Raw genomic sequence first — 19798 nt, 5'->3', positions numbered from 1 at the left:
CAGGAGAGCATGTGTGCTTCAGTCAGACCCATGTCCTTTTACAATCCAGCTGACTTCCTTCTTTGCTCTGCTACATGGCTCTGCCGCACAGCAAGGGCTCCTGCCTGACCCAGCGCCCAGTAGAAGGAAGGATGATCAAGATGGTATTCAGAAGATGCTTTCAAAGGTAAAAAGAATTTACAGCAGTAATCTCTCTCTGGATGTCCTCTCTTCTAGGAGGTTTAGGTGAAACAGGCCCAATTCCCCCCCAGAGAAGTGTCTGGGTTAGTAATTCAGGCCTGCTAAGTTTAGGTTCTCTGTCTTGCTGTTTTGCATTCTGGCAAATTTCATTGCTCCACAGTTCATTTTATATAAGAGTTATGAAATCTGAGATTCAAGTTTGACCGCTTAGGTGGTCCAGTCTAATTTATTACATGTACATTGGAGATGGGAGACAAAATCCCAGATAAAAATAAAGTGTTCTTATGACTGCGTTGTTTTTGGTTTTATACAAACACATAGTTTTTGGGGGGTTTTTTGGGTATATATTTAGAGTTATACATACGAATTTCCTTAGCTGTGACAGATTTAGCCATGAAGCTGACAAACCTCAAGCTTCAGTGCTTCTCATTTGCATGGGCCCCTTCTAAGAAATGAATCTAATTTTGTCTGTTCTTTTGAAGAGAGCCTCCAAAAATGTATAATCTTGGGGGCCAGCCTGTGGCGCAGCAGTTAAGTTCGCACACTCTGCTTCTGGGGCCTGGCATTCACCGGTTCGGATCCCGGGCGCAGACACATGCACTGCTTGTCAAGCCATGTTGTGGCAGGCATCCCACATATAAATTAGAGGAAGATGGGCATGGATATTAGCTCAGGGCCAATCTTCCTCAGCACAAAAGAGGAGGATTGTTGGCAGATGTTAGCTCAGGGCTAATCTTCCTAAAAAAAAAATTACAAGAATGTGTAATCTTCATGCCTCATAAAATCTGGATCTATCTGTGCCTTCAGGGATGTTACTGGTAGTATTGACTGATTATGGGTAGAGTTGTGTGTTTTAGTAACTCAGGTCTACCCAGTAGCCCTGGCTCTCATGAGCCCTAACAGCTGTGTTGCATGTTGAGGAGTTGCTGCTGTGACGTTAGAAGAAATTTAAAAAAAGATGAAGCAACTTTTGGTTTCTTCTTAGTCATTGAGGTGGGTAAGTCAGGGCCTGAAGGAAAATATAAACAGACATAAGAGGTCATGGCTTAAGAATATAGAAGGAAATACCAATAGTCTGAATCAATTCTGAATTAAAAATATACCTTATAATCTTTATTCAACTTTTAATTCATGCAGAGCTTTAGTTAATCTTGGTCGGAGATGGTAGAGACAAACTGGAGATCTGGATACAGAGGTATGAGATAAAACTAGATATTGACATAGTGTTCAAGATCATTGTGTTACAAGATAACATAAGAAATATTTTTTAAAAATAAAGGTGAATCATGAGAGAGCAGGAAAATCTTACTTTCCTCCTTCCTTTTAACTGTGAGGCAAAGGAAATGTCTCCAAAGGATTTGGGGCTTACATAGGAGAATTGCTACAGAGAGGGAGCCATTCTAATATGCACTCAGGAATCAAATAAGATTGCCACCTCAAATCCACCATTTCTAAAAACTGCCTCATAGGGTAGAAAATTAATTAGGATGAGTTTTTGACTCAGAGAGAATTAGAACTAAAAAGGCTTTTAGAAACCTTCAACTTCTTTACTATATAAACTTTTTTTAAAAAAAGATCATTTGCCTCAAGTTACATTTAGTCACAAAACTAAGACTAAACCCCAGGACTGGCAATTCTTGGCCCAAAGCATTTTTGGGGACATCTTATTACCTCTCCATTTCAGAAAATCAAAATCCATCTGTGTGAATTCTACTTTCCTGAAGCTTTTACTTCCCAAATTAGAAATCAATTTCCCTTGCCTGAGGAAAAAACAACCTCTTACTTCCTATTTAAGAGTGTTAAATTTGGCTGGTTGATGCTTTCATAACTTTTGGCTTAGTTATAATAAAAGTGTAAGGAGAAATACGATTACTACAATCAAAATTACCAAAATTCCATGAGAGAGAACATATTTTTAAATCTTCAGAACTTATACATCTTACTTTTAAAATGTTTACGATTATTACATAACACCCAACTTATCATGTCAGGCAAATACAATTTATCATACAGTTTTTCTAATCGTTCAAAAATTTGATGTACTGTTTTGTTTTTTATTTTTTGTTTTTGTTTTTGTTTTTTGGTCTCTTGCTTGATTTCCTTTAGGAATGACTTGATTTCTTTTAGGATCTAGGCAGAGCATAGTTTAGGTGTCCCAAACTTTAGTCATTCACATAAACGATTTCTTCCATATTCACATACCACCCATTTTAGTATTCAATTAATACTTTTATTTATACTGACTCACTTTTATATTCAATACCTAGTTTAATAGTTAAATAATAATATCCGTGATATCAGAAGCTTGATGTGCTAATTATATTTTTACATATTTGACTATTAAAAAATATTAATCTGTTTACTACCTAAAATCACCTCACTGTGAGAAACGTTGGTATAGTTCATGAAAAGAGCATTGAATTTGGAACAAAAAAGAACAGGACTTCAAGGGGCTCGCTCAGTGGTATGGTGGTTAAGTTCACACGCACTGCTTCAGCAGCCCAGAGTTCACTGGTTCAAATCCCAGGTGCAGACCTAGCACCACTTATCAAGCCATGCTGTGGCAGCATCCCACATATAAAATAGAGGAAGATGGGCACAGACGTTAGCTCACAACTAATCTTCCTCCAAAAAAAAGAACAAATTAGGGTATAATATAAAGTTACTATGTATCCTATCAACAGGAAATTTGTGGGAAAAAAGAAAGTCCTTGCCCTTTTCAGAACCAGAACCATTGTGTTCATTAGTTTGCTTCTAGCCACTGCAACCTTGTAGCCTTTGCAGGCTATCTGCAGGGAACAGCCCAGAAGAAGGCTGAGCAGTGTGAGACTCCAGCAGTGAATGTAAATTGACCCGAATGATAATTGCAGAGCCATTGGAAGCCTTGGGTGTTTCTACCAGGCAGAAAAGCTTCAACAGTGAATTCTTACATTGTCTTGTTACCAGGAGAGAGCAGAAGAGCTGTTCTCGGGTTTCATCCACAGTCACCCAGGGACCCAGCAGCCTCTTGGAATCATCATTTGAACATCAAAGGGACCTTTCCAGTCTACACTCAGCCTTCTGAAGTCATGTTAGGCATCCTGGGGAAAATAAAATACATCTAGGCTAGCATGTGCCAGAAGGCTTCATATTTGTCTCTGGCCCTCTTTAGCTGGAATATTAAGGTTTAAACAAATGTGTCAGGCGCTATGCTATATACTTTTGCTTATATTAATACATTTAATATCAATCTTAACCATTTGTGAGAACTCTAATGTTGTCTGGTTTTAAGTTATGAACGTGATGTATATCCTAACAAATGTTCAAATTTACCCACATTCTTATAAACAAATTATTCAGCTTCCTCAGGTGAAATTCTGATTATCTGTGATGGTTGGACATTTGAGTGTTTTATATGTGACATTTGCATTGTTAATTTAAAAAAAAAGAATATAATATACAGTATTAAAATTTTACTTAATACATTTAAATCTTCATTTAATTCAGAAAAATCTTGGGGTTCTTGCCCTATCTTAATCATCGTTATAAATTCTGTTATAATTGTAATATATTACAGCTATAGAAATTGTAGAAAATGAAATTGAATTCTTACTAATCTCATGATTATCTCTTGTAATATTAAATGCAGAAAAAACCATTATTTGTGTTCTCTCATAGTTTGGCTGGGAGATAATTAAGAGTTAATTATACTTGTCAATTCTCCTAATTAGCAAGAAGTTAGAATACAATTTTTTTAAAGTTGTCCGCTATACCCAGATGAACATGGAGCACCTTATAGTGCCAGAAAGTAAGGAAATGCTAAAACAAGCAAACAAAAAACAATGGTGTGGTGTATCAAAGTAACATAGGAGTCAATTGAAAGAACTCCCAAGGCCAAAGCTGGAACAATTTGAGCCACAAAATAAAGCAGTATGGGATTATAAACCAACACATAAAGTCAAAATCCATATTGATATAAACAAATGATTCAATAAATAAGTAAATGGTGAAGAGACAAATCTCCCCTGCAAAACAATTAACAAATAATTTATGTAGATACTCTACCCTTAAGGAGAGAGCATAACTCCCAACTTACGGAGTTATGGGAACTCTGTTAGCGTGATCTGTGAATAATGGCTTCCTTCCAAAGAGTACAGTATGGGAAGGGAGTAAAGAGAATAACTCAACAGTAGAGAAATCTGAGAAACACTGTATCAGCCAGGTCATCAAGGTCAACATCAACAGTTATAAATCAGGTAGATATATGTAGCCTCAATATGAGGTGATGAAAATGGTACATTGCCTCTGTGGGCTTCTCCCTAAAACCCATAGCCCTACTCTAATCGTGAGGAAACAATCAGACAAATCCCAACAGAGGAACATCTTACAAACTACTTGACCAGTACTCCTCAAAACTGTCAAAGTCATCAAAAATAAGGAAATGTCTGAGAAAGTGTCACAGCCAAGAGGAGCTAAAGGACATATAATGACTAAATGTAATGTGACATCTTAATAGGATCCTGGAACAGAAACAAGACAGTTAAAACAGAAATCTGAATAAACTCAGGACTTTAGTTAATAATAATGTATCAATATTGGTTCATTAATTGTAACAAATGTACCCTAATAATGTAAGATGTTAATAATAGGAGAAACTAGGTATGGGGTATATGGGAACCCTCTGAACTATTGTCTCAATTTTTGTGTAAATCTAAACCTGTTCTACAAAATAAAGGCTATTGTAAAAAAAGTTGTCAGTTATTCTAATAAAAGCATATCATTTACATATTGCATCATACTTTCTGTTTAATGGAAATAGTTTTAGGAGACTGAGATTTGTTAATCTTAAAAAAATTATGCTGCAGACAGGTTTAATGCTACTTAAGCAAAGTGGAATAAGCAACTGATTTAATTAATTGAATTTATGATAGGCTCTGGATAGTGTGTGGATTTTTAAACTTAATTAGGAAAAAATTTTAAATTAAATCCAGTACTGAACGTTTGTTTCTTTCAATTTATTTTATTTAACCTAATGACCAGAAGGATACAGAAGCTATAAAACTTTTTAATGAGATATTTCATTTGGAGGGGAAGAGAGGGGTTTTCCCCACATAATTAGGTTATTCCAGAATTGATCTATAATGAAACTAAAACAACTGTTTGAAGTTTTATAGAACTATATTTTAAAATAAGACTCTCTAACCTTGTAATTTTCTAGGACCTTTTATATGTGCACTCAAGCATTTCTCAAGTACCTTATGGTACGTTTATAGCGACATTTCCTAAATGAGAGAAGCAGATGAGTTAAATGACTTATACCAGATTCTCCATGAGTCAGAGGTAGAACTGTTCCATTGAGTCATTCCCTGTCAGTCCTAAAGTCATTTGCAGGAGAATTATGTAAACGTAAACCCTCTGAAATCATTTCAAAGAAATAAAATCGCCATTTTCCTATTAGTTTTCAACAGTAGGTTGCTTGAGACCAAATTTAGGGGGATTCAAATACCTAAAGATACTGCTAAACTGAAATGCAAAGATATTGTTCTCATCTTTAAAAAAATTATATGATGGGGCTGGCCCGGTGGCACAGAGGTTAAGTTTGCAGGTTCTGCTTGTCGGCGGCCCAGGGTTCGCTGGTTCGATCTCGGGCGCAGACGTGGCACCACTTGGCAAAAAGCTATGCTGTGGTAGGTGTCCCACGTATAAAGTAGAGGAAGATGGGCATGGATGTTAGCTCAGGGCCCATCTTCCTCAGCAAAAAGAGGAGGATTGGCAGTAGTTTGCTCAGAGCTGATCTTCCTCAAAAAAATAAAATAAATAAAAATTGAAAAAATTAAAAAATTATATGCTAATATCTGTTGTATTTATGCTAACCTTAGGGACAAATAGTAGCCTAAACCACTTAGAGCTTAAATCCTGTTCCAAGACCTTTCCTTCTGTTGTCGTGCCTATATAGGAAGTATACTAGACAAGTCAATCACTCTCTATTAATTCTATCATTACTATCTCAGTATCCTAGCTTCTGAGATAACCACCTTATAAGTAACATAACAAATAACACTGTAGCAGAAAACAATTATGAAATTTTTGAATGCTATAAAGCAAGAATATCTGACCACAGAATTTTCACTGCCTTTTCCTTTAGTGATCAAGTTTCTTATGAGAATATATACCAGAAACAAAACATCAATATTTTGTATAAAATTCTGAATATTTTAATTCTCACCTATACCCCAACATAGGTTGGGCCCAGATAAGCTTGTTTTCAACCTAGGAGGTACAATCCTGTGCTAGTAAGAGACTGTATTTCAGGTAACCCATTTAAAACAGTAGGACTTTTAAAATGAGTAATAAGTGGAAAATTACTCGATCTGAAGCATACTGGAAAAAAAAATGCTTTACTACAGATGATCCAATAATTCTCGAACTGCTTGACATTGTCACAGGAGTCTCTAACAATGTTGGTGGAGGCCTTGAGGGCAACGAGAATTGTTGTCAAGAAAACAGCAGATTCTAATCAAATTCCTGGTTGCCTAGCTACAGTACTTGATAATAAAAAAATAAAAACACTGTTCCTATTAGTACATGTTCTGTTAGTGCAAACTTATGATGACAGAACCAATAAAACTCCGGGACTTTACCCTAAGTGTGTATGTAGTTTAGTATAAGGTAAGGCCTTTTGTTGAATCCTAGTGAGGTAGGATTAACACCAAGAAATACTCAAAAGCCCTCCTTAGAAAGTCATCTTTTTGTGGACCCATAGCATATACCCTCAGGAGGTTATCTTGCCTTATATCTTCATTATAACATCCTTCACAGGGCCCCAAACAGAGGACTGCTTATGCATGGGATCATGCACCTTCCTTCACAATCACCTCATACATAATTTCCTCTAGTGGAGTCTAAGACAGACCTGCATCATCAAAGAAAGTCCTGTTTCACTAAATACTTGTTTAACTTAAATTTCTGTTTAATGAACCAATTCCCATCTCCAAGCAAATGATCCATTAATAGTAAGGCAGGTGATATAGTTCAACAAATTGTATTGAATGGAAAGCCCCATATAGAAAGGTTGTTCCCAAACACAGGTGTATCCAACATGACTGATCTAGAATTAATTCTTTATGCTGTAACTATGTTTACATGCTGGGACCTCGATGGGCTGCAGAACAGAGAAGGACAGGAAAGTGAGGCAAACATAAATACACAGAGCAGCTCTAAAAAGGTGTAGAACTCCAATGTTGGCAGGATAGGGGACGTAGGCTAAGGATAAGGTTATTGCTAAAAATATACAGAAAGAGGTGGAGATAAAAGAAGGGGCACTGTGGGATTGGATTTGAAGCCTAATTTGACATTTTGCCACATGGCAAGCCTGAAAAACAACAATGACAGCAACAAAGAATTTCCGAATTATACAAGCCATCCTCTTCACTGACAGACAAACCCCAGAAAAGACACTGCTTTATTTTTTTTTTTAAAGGTTGCTACGTGGACTCTAAAGCAAGTGATTTTCTTTTAAACATTATTTAAATTAATCCCAGAAATTTTGGCATTCTATCTAGTTCATTCAAATGGGAGTTTATGCTGAATTTTTCCATTTTGTGAATCAATTTACTAGCAAATGGCCAGCAGGGAGAAATGACTCCCTTAGGAAATAACTGAATTTGATGTTTAGAGGCTGATCCAAATGTCTGCTTAGATTAAATGAGGTGTGTCAAAAATCAGAGAATATGTCTGGACAAGTACCCCAAACACAGTGGTTACCTCCAGGAATGGAGTGACCAGGAGACAAGGGCAGGAGAGAGACATCTCACTATACACCCTTTCATACCTTTTAAATTTTAAACCATAGGACTGTACTATCTATTCAAAGAAGAAAATACAATTTAAAAAAATTAAATAACGTGTTTCCCCTAAAATATTACGAAGAACAACAACATAATCTATTAGGAAAATCCTATTGTTGAAACAGTAAAACACACAGCAAACGCCATCCTATCCCTCAGGTTGATGAGCTGTGCTGTCTTGCAATCAGAAAGAATGCACTCAGGGCGGCCCGTGGCCGAGTGGTTAAGTTCGCATGCTCCGCTTCGGTGGCCTGGGGTTTCGCTGGTTGGGATCCTGGGCACGGACATGGCACTGCTCGTCAGGCCACGCTGAGGTGGTGTCCCACATGCCACAAATAGAACCCACAGCTAAAATATATAACCATGTACTGGGGGGATTTGGGGAGAAAAAGTGGGGAAAAAAAAAAGAAAGAATGCGCTCAATCAAGTGTCTTTTGGGGCCAAACAACAGTACTCCCAAAAGCCGTTTCAACTATTGTATTTCATTATGTGTCATCATACATTATTTAACATCCTCTTTAGGTCAAAAAATGTGTGGCTCCAAAATTAATAATTTTAGCTCCTATAGATAAAAGCATAAGTTAGAGTACAGAGGGAAAGCAATGTTAAGTTTCTTTTTCTTTTTATATCTCAGAAGTTACTGATCCCAGGGCTAACAGAAACATAAAAATCAAACTTTGAAAACGGAGGATGGAGAAGACCATATACAATAGACCCGTGAGTTATTCAGCACAGCCTATTTTAAATCCTACAATACACAGGATTTCCAATTGAAATATGGGAAATATTATTACTACTGATGGGGATTAAAATTACTGAATCAATTCATGACAACAAAGAAAAGATCTTGGAATTACTCCTCTTTAAGGCTAGGATCATCAACAAATTGGATAGAGGGGCCAGCCCGGTGGCACAGCAGTTAAGTTCGCACATTCAGCTTCAGCGGCCTGGGGTTCACCAGTTTGGATCCTGGGTGCGGGCATGGCACCACTTGGTAAGCCATGCTGTGGTAGGCGTCCCACATATAAAGTAGAGGAAGATGGGCACAGATGTTAGCTCAGGGCCAGTCTTCCTCAGCAAAAAGGGGAGGACTGGTGGAAGATGTTAGCTCAGGGCTAATCTTCCTAAAAAGAAAAAAGAAATTGGATAGAGACGTAAAAGAGAGCCAATAGAGTGGTACACAGAAGGTGGGAGAGCTTAATGACAACAGCGTTTTTCTAGGCCCACTTCTCTGACTCTAGCTCCATACTAATATTCCTTCCTCCCTCCCTCCCTCCCCTTCTTCCTTCCAACAAGATATTACCCGAGGCCGTGGGAGTTCTAAGAACTATCTCCTGGACAGTTACACAAATAACCAAACAAATCACATACAGCTAAAAAATGATAAATTCCATAAACAAAGAGCTATGGACATACCCAGAGCTGCAGATTCTGGTGTATTCTGACCCAGCCACATTCTAGTGCCACAAGTCTTAAGTGTTGCCACAGCAACATCCTTGATCTACTGCAATGAAGATAAACTTCAGATTAAGAGCTGTTCTATAGGAAAGGGGAATTTAGTAAACAATCTATTGTAAGTACATGAATGGGTAAACACAACTCTGCTTCCCCTTGGGAATTAACGGCAATTTTTTTCCTGCTAAAATCTTTTATGAATTTATTATTACAATTTTAGGGAGTGTTTGTCTGTTTAAATGACCGATGGCAGTGCTTTGACTATTTAAGAGCAGCTCACAATGTAAAACTATTTTGCTTCAGAATGCAATTGAGGAAGAGTAGAGTAAAGGTTTGCCTTCCTTATAATATTTTGCTTGGACTAATATTAAAATTCATTTTAATCTGTTAAGACGATAATGAACTTTAAGCAGGGTAAATCGGATGAGGGAAAATGCTAACTAAAATTTTGCCCAAGTTAGCCCATAAAGAAGGTGATGGGCTATACCTCCACTATAACGCAAGGCATTTAAATCCAAGGAAATAATGTCCTATTCTTTTCATTATATTCTTTAAAAATGTTTCCTCAATCCTTCATACTTTTTCAGCTAATGCCAACTGGCTATGGCTTCTTTTAGCTGCTTCTAACAGACGCAGATCAAGGCTAGATTAGATACAGCAAGACTTAGTGATGGCGTAAACAACCTCCCTCGGCTAAACTGACCTGAAATAGTAAGGTAAAACAAAGCAAAAAGTCTTAGAGTCTGAGATGTGAGGTTCACAGAGGAAAGGAAAACATTCAATGTACTCACAGAGACATTCATCTAAGAATATTTATATAAGTGCCTGCTATGGCCCAGGCAGAGGATTGTTCTAGAATTGCTTATATATGTCTAAATCTACACGAGAAGGCCCAATTCTGACCACATTTAAATTTGCAACAATGATAGTTAAAACTAAGAATATCAGAAGGGGCTTATGTGTCTGGTTATTTTATTTAAAAAATAACAAAGACACACAGTTAAGTGTCATGACTGACTTAAAAGCCCATGCAGTCACCTCTGTGTTGTACTAACTTTTGGAATTTTAGCAATGAGGAAAAAGGAACTGGTGTTATTTATGTGACTATGAAGTGGTTCACACTGGTATCTTGATGGTTACTGCTCATATAAATTATTTCAATTCGAGCCAACTTCACCCTCCAATTTTACCCTTCAGGTGAACCATTACATTACAGTTAAGCATACAGTTTCGGCTGTAGAACTAATAGCTAACATTAATTGAGCCTTTAGTATGGTCCAGGTGCTGGTCTACTTCATGAGGTAGGTACTATTTTTGTCATCCCTACTAAAGCCCTGAGGGGTTAAGTTGACACTGCTAGTGAGCGCCAGAGCCAGGATTCAAACACAGGCAGTCTGGCTCAAAGGCTCTAAGTCACTGCTCTATACACCCCTTCAACTAAAAAAGACTAATGAGCCAACAGCAATGATGAATCTTGTGCCTTGAGAAGTGAGAGTCAAAGCAGAGTGCTGGGGCCAGCCTGGTGGCACAGCGGTTAAGTGCACATGTTCTGTTTCTGCAGCCTGGGGTTCGCCAGTTTGGATCCAGGGTGCGGACATGGTACTACTTGGCACGCCATGCTGTGGTAGGCGTCCCATATATAAAGCAGAGGAAGATGGGCATGGATGTTAGCTCAGGGCCAGTCTTCCTCAGCAAAAAGAGGAGGATTGGCAGCAGATGTTAGCTCAGGGCTAATCTTCCTCAAAAAAAAAAAAAAAAGCAGAGAGCCTTAGAGGACCCCAGAGTTCCATGACTTTTACAGCATAACCTTTCCTCCTTTGCTGCAAACTCTTTGAGGGAGCTAAATTTTATGTCAGAATTAGGCATCAAAGTCAAGAGGAATGGTCATAGTTATTCGAGTGGCCTAGAGACCCATGGTATCAGCTCCCACTGAAGATCTGGTTATCAGCACCACCCACTTCCTAAGGGAGCAACTGGTAAGGTTCACTGAGGGCTTACTATTTACTGTTTTGGAATAAACACGAAATTCTTTGGAAACATAAATTTATTCTCTAATTGGCTGTAAGTTACAGAATATCTGCTCCTCCTATCTTACTAAGTCCATAACCTGGGGTAGGTTCAATGCTCTATCTTTGTTCATCTTTGAAATGTCTTATTAATGACTGAGTGGAAGGCACACTATTAATACAAAATATTAATTATACTTATCTTCAGGATTATAAAGACAACTATAGATTCTAATAAGGTGACACAAATTATTAACATTTATTTAGTGTTTTAAATTTTCACAAGCTTATTTACAAACAATTGCAATGTCACATCCATTCCTTAGGCGCAGAAACAGAATAACAATTTGGCAAAGTGACTTACTTAAACTTACGTAGCATATTGGCAGTAAATATCCTAGCCTGGATTGCTCTTTGTTCAAGTTCAAAGATTTTATACCCCTGACAGTCTTATAACAGTAGCAAAAATGTATTGAGCACTTACCATGTCCCAGGTACTGTGCTAAGCACTAGGTGCATAATCCAATTCTCACAACAACCCTATGAGGTAGTTACGTTACTATTATTCCCATTTTACAGAACAAAATGGAGTCTGAGAGAGGTTAAATCATTTACCCAAGATTGCATGCTCATTAAGTGGCAAAGAATCAGGATCCAAACCCTGGTCTCTCTGATTCCTAGGACTTTATTTCCATCTAGTCCCTAGGGAATGGGAGTACATATGTAAAAAAATTCCCCTTACCTAAAATTTTAAAAACTGAGGGGATGGGGAGATGAGTTACACAAAGGATGGCAATGTGCCGTGAATAAAGAAGTATGATTATTAGCCTAACCCTCTAAACTTGAGGTCCAAAAAAAAAAGGAAAAGAAAACAAGGATATGGCCTGTACCTGTGTTTATCATTAGGTTCTACATTGCTTATGTTCTAAATAAAAAACTACTGGGTAAGGGCAATGAATTGTGGTTCAGCTGGTTTACTGTAATGCTTCTCTCCATGTACAATGTTCACTAACAACAATACTAGATAACAATAATAAGTAGGAAACCATTAAGTGATAGCATGGAATATTGGTTTTAGGTGATAAAAGGATACTACAAAAATAGAAATTTATGTACTTGTGGGTACATAAAGACAGACACGCACACACAGACACGTATACAAATGTATCTTTGTTATTCACGTGTAAGAATATTGACATGTCTATAAATTGCTTTGTGCACTTGAATATCAAAACATGACTCCAGGGGCCGGCCCGGTGGCGCAGCGGTTAAGTTCGCACGTTCCACTTCTCGGCGGCCTGGGGTTCACTGGTTCGGATCCCAGGTGCGGACATGGCACCGCTTGGCACGCCATGCTGTGGTAGGCGTCCCACATATAAAGTAGAGGAAGATGGGCACGGATGTTAGCTCAGGGCCAGCCTTCCTCAGCAAAAAGAGGAGGACTGGCAGTAGTTGGCTGAGGGCTAACCTTCCTCAAAAAAAAAAAAAAATGACTCCTTTTCCAGTTGAATAACATCTGGTTAAAAGTGGAAACATTTGCACAAATGTACCCTTATCCAGAAAGAGCTTTCAAAAACTTGCATCAATGAGATTATGGTGGGAGAAAGTGTATCACTAGAATTGAACATGTGGCATAATTCTTTTCTTAAACTAAATCTTAGGTCAGTTAAAAAATAAATAGGGCCACAACTAAGGACCTGCAACTAAGATATACAACTGTGTACAGGGGGGTTTTGGGGAAATAAAGCAGAAAAAAAATAAAATAAAATAAATCAATAAGGTTATTTATCAGGATCAAGATATACTGTATTTATAATCGTAAAAACATAAGTTTTTCACGTAAAATACTCTATTTATTAATCAAGAATTATGCTTTTACCAAATTACTTCCTTTCCTCTAAATTGCTACAAGGGTCAAGGTACACACATTTTGCACAATAAACATATCGTCTCTTATTTGTCACCCAACTGCTCTAGCCACCCAAAATGTTTGCAAGTCCCTGGACTGGCCACGCTGTTTCATAACCTTTGCTTGAGCTGCTCACTTTGCCTGGAAAGCACTCTTTTCCCTTCTCACCCTCATCTATCAAAGACTTACCTCAAGGGTACCTTCCTCTAAGAAACTGTTTCAGATCCGTTACTCCTCTCCTTCCCCGTTTAAGCACTGACCATTTCCTCTATATTGCACCTCCTTACAGACTGCACTACACACAACTTCCGCCATGGTAAACTTATATTCCTTATTGCATTTACTAACTTACATGCTTCTTTCTGATGGCTACATTGTAAGCTCTGTTGAATGCTGACATTCTGTAATAGATTCTTTGAGGCTCTCCAGAGATTTCGTTTTTTGAGGCATCATAAAGGAGAGGATCTTAGTTGAGTGCCAGAGCATTTCCTTAAGCCTCTTGTATGAGCGCCTACTTTTAGAATAGCTACCTCCTTAGGAAACAGAACATTCAAAATTCTTTAATTTGCTGACCATTCTTTTTTTTTTTAAGATTTTATTTTTCCTTCTTCTCCCCACAGGCCCCCTGTGCATAGTTGTGTATTTTTAGTTGTGGGTCCTTCTAGTTGTGGCATGTGGGATGCCACCTTAGCGTGGCCTGATGAGCGCTGCCATGTCTGCACCCACGATCCGAGCTGGCAAAACCTGGGCCGCCGAAGCCAAGCGCGCGAACTTAACCACTCCGCCACAGGGCTGACTGCTGACCATTCTTAACTAGGCTCCTTCTGAGGTCAAGAACTCTGTCTCCAGGGCACTTTAACTTCACGGACTACCCTAAAAGCACATCTGCTACCCCTGTAAATGTTAAGGTTCTTATTTAGCTAACAAGCTCTAGTGAGCACAGTGAGTTCTCCCATTTGAGCAGATTTTTCCTTCTGACAAAGGGTTATATTCTAGGGATGAAAGCAGGTGTTTTTCTTTAAGTGTATTTTACCTGATATTTTTCTATTTTAGTTTTAAAATATAACCCATTAAAAACAAGGTTAAGTCTGCATGTTCTAAAGGACATTTCTACGTCCCTGAAAGAATTCAGGACACAGATTTCACAAACAGAGGTTAGACTGTCATGAGTTTCCGCTTCTTCAGGTAATGGAAGGGAAGTAGCAGGATTTAACATATTATAAGAATGATCAGAAATATGTAACAGAGAAAGTAATAGCATTTCATAGGAGGTAAGCTTATTTACTAAGAGATGTGGTGTGTTTTCAGGGAGAATCAAAGATTATACAACTTGAAGGAACATCAAATTTAACGGAGGCCTCAGGGGCTGGCCCAGTGGCATAGTGGTTAAGTTCACACATTCCACTTCTGTGGCCCAGGGTTCATGGGATTGGATCCCAGGCACAGACCTATACACTGCTCATCAAGCCATGCTGTAGCAGCATGCCTCCTACGTACAAAAGAGAGGAAGATTGGCATAGATGTTAGTTCAGCAACAATCTTTCTCAAGCACAAAGAGGAAGATTGGCAACAGATTTTAGCTCAGGGCCAATCTTCTTCACCAAAAAATAGATAAATACAGGAGGCCCCCAAAACAAGTCGCCAATGTCTCTACTAGTTTAGCAGCTATGACTACTGTTGTTAGATAAACCACAGTGGGAGGCTGTTGAAGGGCTCATTTTAACTCAAAAAAATGCATGTTCATGTTTAGGTTCCCAAAGAAGAGGTTTCCTTACCAAGGACTTAGTTAAGTCATATAGCTGCTTTCAACAAACACTGTTCAAAGATATTTTTATTTCAGAAGAGTTAGTACTCTATTGCCTGAAAAAGCCAGTGCCACCCAAGAATCTTCTTAATTGTGTCTTAGTTCCTGGCCTGGCAAAGTTTTGAACAGCCTATAGTCTGTCAGAAGTAAAGTTTTTTCTCCTCAGGATAAATCACATCCTAGCTAATGAACTTTACTTTGATAAAATTATAAATTCTCTTTGGGAAACTTATAGTCTTTCTGAACTAAAACAGTAAGTAAATAGATAGTCTTTGAGGTCTGGGTTATGGAATTGTGAAAAGTAGGAGTGTGCCTCAGTAAAATTCTGGGCAAATTTTTTTTTTTTTTTTTTTGAGGAAGACTGGCCCTGAGCTAACATCTGCTGTCAATCCCCCTCTATTTTTGCTAAGGAAGACTGGCCCTGAGCTAACATCCATGTCCATCTTCCTCTATTTTACATGGGATGCCTGCCACAGCATGGCCTGACAATTGGCGCATAGGTCTGCACTCAGGATCCGAACTGGCAAACCCCAGGCCACCAAAGCAGAACGTGTGAACTTAACCGCTGTGCCACTGAGCTGGCCCCTGGGCATAATTGTCCAGGATAATTGTTGATTTTCCCAGGAAAAGGCAAACAAGGATTAACTATTTTGATCTAAAGGAGAACATCAAACAGTGGAATTTCCTGGGACAACCATCAACTCTTCAATAGAAGGTATCAAACAACAGTTTACATCCTGAGACTTGCCACAAAATTCTCACCTTACTGGGTCCAGCAATTCTAAACTATGACATCCACATAATCCATACAACGATCCATACCCAATCGTAACCCACAAGCCTCCCTCCCAACTGGAATGAAAAGATCTGCCTTAAATCAAACTTCAAAATCTCAATAAATATCCCAACTTTGCCCTTCTCTCTCTGAGATACTTTTAAGACTCTGTTGCTGTTGCGGTAGTGTTCTCTCTCACTGCAGTGAAAAATAAACTCAGCTTTGCCTTATCAACAGGCTGTTTAGGTAATTTGCGGGAGCCAGCATTTGACAGTCCTTGGAGGTTAGCGATTACGTCTTACTTATTTTTGTGTTTTACAACATCCAGTGAATAAGATACCTGGTAAACACTTTAAAATGTTGCAAATCAATATTTGCTGAATGAATGAATTATGGCAATATTACGAACTCTAGATTGCTCAGCAAGTTGGCAAGTTTCCTTCTGAGAGGAGGTAGTGCTCAGGAAGGGTGGTACCATCTCTTTGGTGAGCCTTTGGGTCACGGTTGCCAGATTTAGCATATAAAAATACAGGAACCTGAGCACAGAGGATTTTTAGAGCCATGAAACCACTCTATATGATACCAAGAGTAAACCCTGATGAAAACTATGGTCTTGGGTGATAATGATGTGTCAGTGTAGGTGCATCAATTGTAAGAAATGTACCTTTCTAGTAGGAGATATTGATAACGGGGGAAGCCACATATGCGTAGGGGAAGAGGGTAGATGTGAAAACTCTGTACCTTTCACTCAATTTTGTTGTGTACCTAAAATTACTCTAAAAGAATAAAGTCTATTGAAAAAATACAAGAAGCCCAGTTAAATTGGAATTTCAGACAAACGGCAAATTATTTTTTAGTATAAGTGTGTCCCATGTAATATTTGAAATATATGAAAAATTATTCTGAAACAATCTGAAAATCTAATTTAACTAGGCTAATTGTATTTTATCTGCCAATCCTACTTAGGATATATGTGGGGTATTTTTGGTTGACACGCTGTGAGATGGAGGGAGTGGGGTGTGTGAGCATTACTGGTAGTGAGCACTAAGTGGCCAGGGACACTTAATGTCCTGAACTTACGGGATAGTCCCATGCAATGAATTGTCCCACCAAAAATGCTAACAGCAGCACTTGTGAAAACTGACAGACTTGTGGGGAGGAAAAAATACTCTTCCTCTACCCTATGGTGTATAGTAATTGGGGGCCTGAAAATTAAAATGGCAAAAGACAGATTAACAAGAGAAAAATGGCTCATTTGTATGCATGAGGGTACTAACAAAAGAAGCAGCTAGCTCATTAAATGGTTAAAGTTAGAGGCTTATATACCTAACCTACTAAGGCCAAAGGAGAGGGGAGAAAAACCTTCTGTGGGAAGAGTAACTAAAGTTCTTTAAGAGAGACAAATGGATTTTAGGAGAACCAGGCAGAGAGAAGAAGTTTGTGATAACGTTTGTCTGTGCAGGTACTGGTGGTCCTTCTTGTCAAGACTATAAAACTCCCCAGAGAGGGGATTTATGGTAGGTTTATTCTTGGCTTCCTTCCTGGGAGTAAAAGCTGCCAGAAGAGGGAATTTATGGCAACCTCATTTCTCAAAAGTTTCTGCTTTTAATAAAGGAAGATCCAAAGGTGACTTCTTTCTGCATCTGTTGAATCTCAAATGTCTTCAGCTTGAAACAATCTTCATACCAATTCTGGGGTCCTGTGTAGGTCCCCATAGACTCTTAATCATGAATCAGTTTTCTTATTTAATGTCTTCTGCGTACAATCTTTGGGGAGAATATTCTTAATTATAAATAGAATTTGGTAGTAATGTTTCCTATTTATCTGCAGAGGGAGTCAGCCATGATACAGTGGAAAGGACACAGAAATTGCAGCCTCAATTTTGAATGTGTCTAAATAACTTCTTTATTCTATACTATAGACTCTCATAATAGTGCACATAGTGCTCTTTTTTAATCAGTTCTGTATTTCCTTTTTTAAAAATAAAAATCCAGGGGGCCGACCCGGTGGCACAGCAGTTAAGTTCGCATGTTCCACTTTGGTGGTCCAGGGTTCGGTGGTTTGGATCCCGGGTACGGACCTATGCACGGCTTGTCAAGCCACACTGTGGCAGACATCCCACATATAAAGTAGAGGTAGATGGGCAAGGATGTTAGCTCAGGGCCAGTCTTCCCCAGAAAAAGAGGAGGATTGGCAGCAGATGTTAGCTCAGGGCTAATCTTCCTCAAAAAAAAAAAAAAAAAATCCAAGGGTCAATATAGTCAAAGTTGTTAAAGCTAGAATGTGTGAACAATATCTCCATTTATTAATAACACAAAAAAAAACCCACTGTGTTTCCTTTTCTCATTTTGTATGATAAAATAACAAGCAAAAGATGTTCTTTGAGTTTAGAAGTTACTAATTAGTAATCGAGAAGTTACCTTCACAACATATGACTTGGTCACAGTCTGAACGAAAAACAGTTGTTTGTTTTTCTATTTTCGACTTTTGCAGGGATCCAAGTTCTAAGAATTGGGTAACATTTCTCCAAATGTCAGCACTTCTCGTCATCCTCTAGTACCATATTTAGGATCTGTAGTGTTTTACTTAAAACCTCTTTGGGAAGTATAGAGATGCTAAACGTGACTCAATTCAAAATTAAGATGGAAAGAAAAATAAATACCATTATTAGGAGTGGTTCTTCGAAAGACTCTCTGCTAACTTGTTTGAGACGGAAACATCCAGGCTCTTGGCCCCCTAGACCTCTACTCTGGAGGTGGTACAGGAGAATTCTAGGAAAAGTTAGCACTACAAGAAATCGATAGTCCTCTCAAACTCAGTGGAATCCAAAACGCAAAGCTATCTTAATCAGATTTATTTTCATAATATATTTTCATATGCTCAAGTTCTGGTTTTGGAAGTTTTGTTTGCTATTCAAGCGTGCTATTTTTCCATCTCAAATCTTAGTCCTCAGCTTTCGAGCCCCACCTTAGTTAACTAAAATCTGCTCATATCAGAAGTTCCTCAAGCAAATATTTCTTAGTTTTATTATCCTTTTTCCCAGTGAATAATGTAGCAGACCGTTTGGTTGCCTACCCAAAAGCCATTTCCAGTCCCGTCCTTTCTTGCAGTTCTTTCTTTAAGCCTAAAAAGCCAGTTCTTCACTTTCCCAGCCTCCCTTGAAGCTAGGAGTTTGCAATGTGACCCATTTTTGGCCACTGAGATATAACAGGAAGTTTGCTTGTTAGCTTCCTAAAAAGATTTTCCTCCCTTGTAAAAGAAAAGTAGAAAGTGAGGAGAATGGCTTTTTTCTTCCCCTCCTTCCTGCTTTCCTTTATGTTTTCTGATGAGGAAAAATTAGGAGCTATTATAACCAACGTGTGCCCATCAGGAGAAAGCCCACACTTTGTTGCCCTACCATCCTGAAACTATCTTTGCTGTATGACATAATTATATGTTTTTATTATTTAAGCCACTGCTGGTTGCATAGTCTGTTATGTACAGCCTAAAACATCCTATATAAATATTATTTTTACATTAGAATACTTAGTATATCCATCATGTTTGCACTTGATTAGAAAACAAGGTTATGCTCCATTTGTTCCTTCTCTGGAATGACTGCTAGAAAGTTGCACAGGTACTGTGGAAACTTTTGGAGAACCTAATATTTCAATGAGAAAGGAGGAGAGGAACATATAGGCAATTGCAATCACTCTGATTAGAAAGATCATTAAGGGAACCCATAGCTAGGCAGTGTCATACTAATGTGAACATGACTTTTAAACTCAATACTTTTCAAATCCTAGTCCATCTCTTACATTCACTTATTTTTTTAACAGCTTCACTGAGACATAATTCACATAC

At 38.2% G+C, this 19798-nt stretch overlaps 1 long non-coding RNA gene across 1 annotated transcript in view; it reads right to left on the bottom strand.

Annotated features, from left to right (window-relative positions):
- Window positions 1-1189, bottom strand: part of LOC123275697 (uncharacterized) — an 18864-nt gene extending 17675 nt beyond the window's left edge. Inside the window, exon 1 of the long non-coding RNA XR_006511729.2 lies at window positions 1-1189. This exon is cut by the window's left edge and continues 122 nt beyond it. This is a non-coding gene — a long non-coding RNA (uncharacterized lncRNA).
- Between the last annotated feature and the right edge of the window lie 18609 nt (window positions 1190-19798).

This window comes from Equus asinus, chromosome 9 (genome assembly GCF_041296235.1).
Source record: "Equus asinus isolate D_3611 breed Donkey chromosome 9, EquAss-T2T_v2, whole genome shotgun sequence".
Lineage (NCBI taxonomy): Eukaryota > Metazoa > Chordata > Mammalia > Perissodactyla > Equidae > Equus > Equus asinus.
This window is presented reverse-complemented; position numbering and strand designations above follow the sequence as displayed.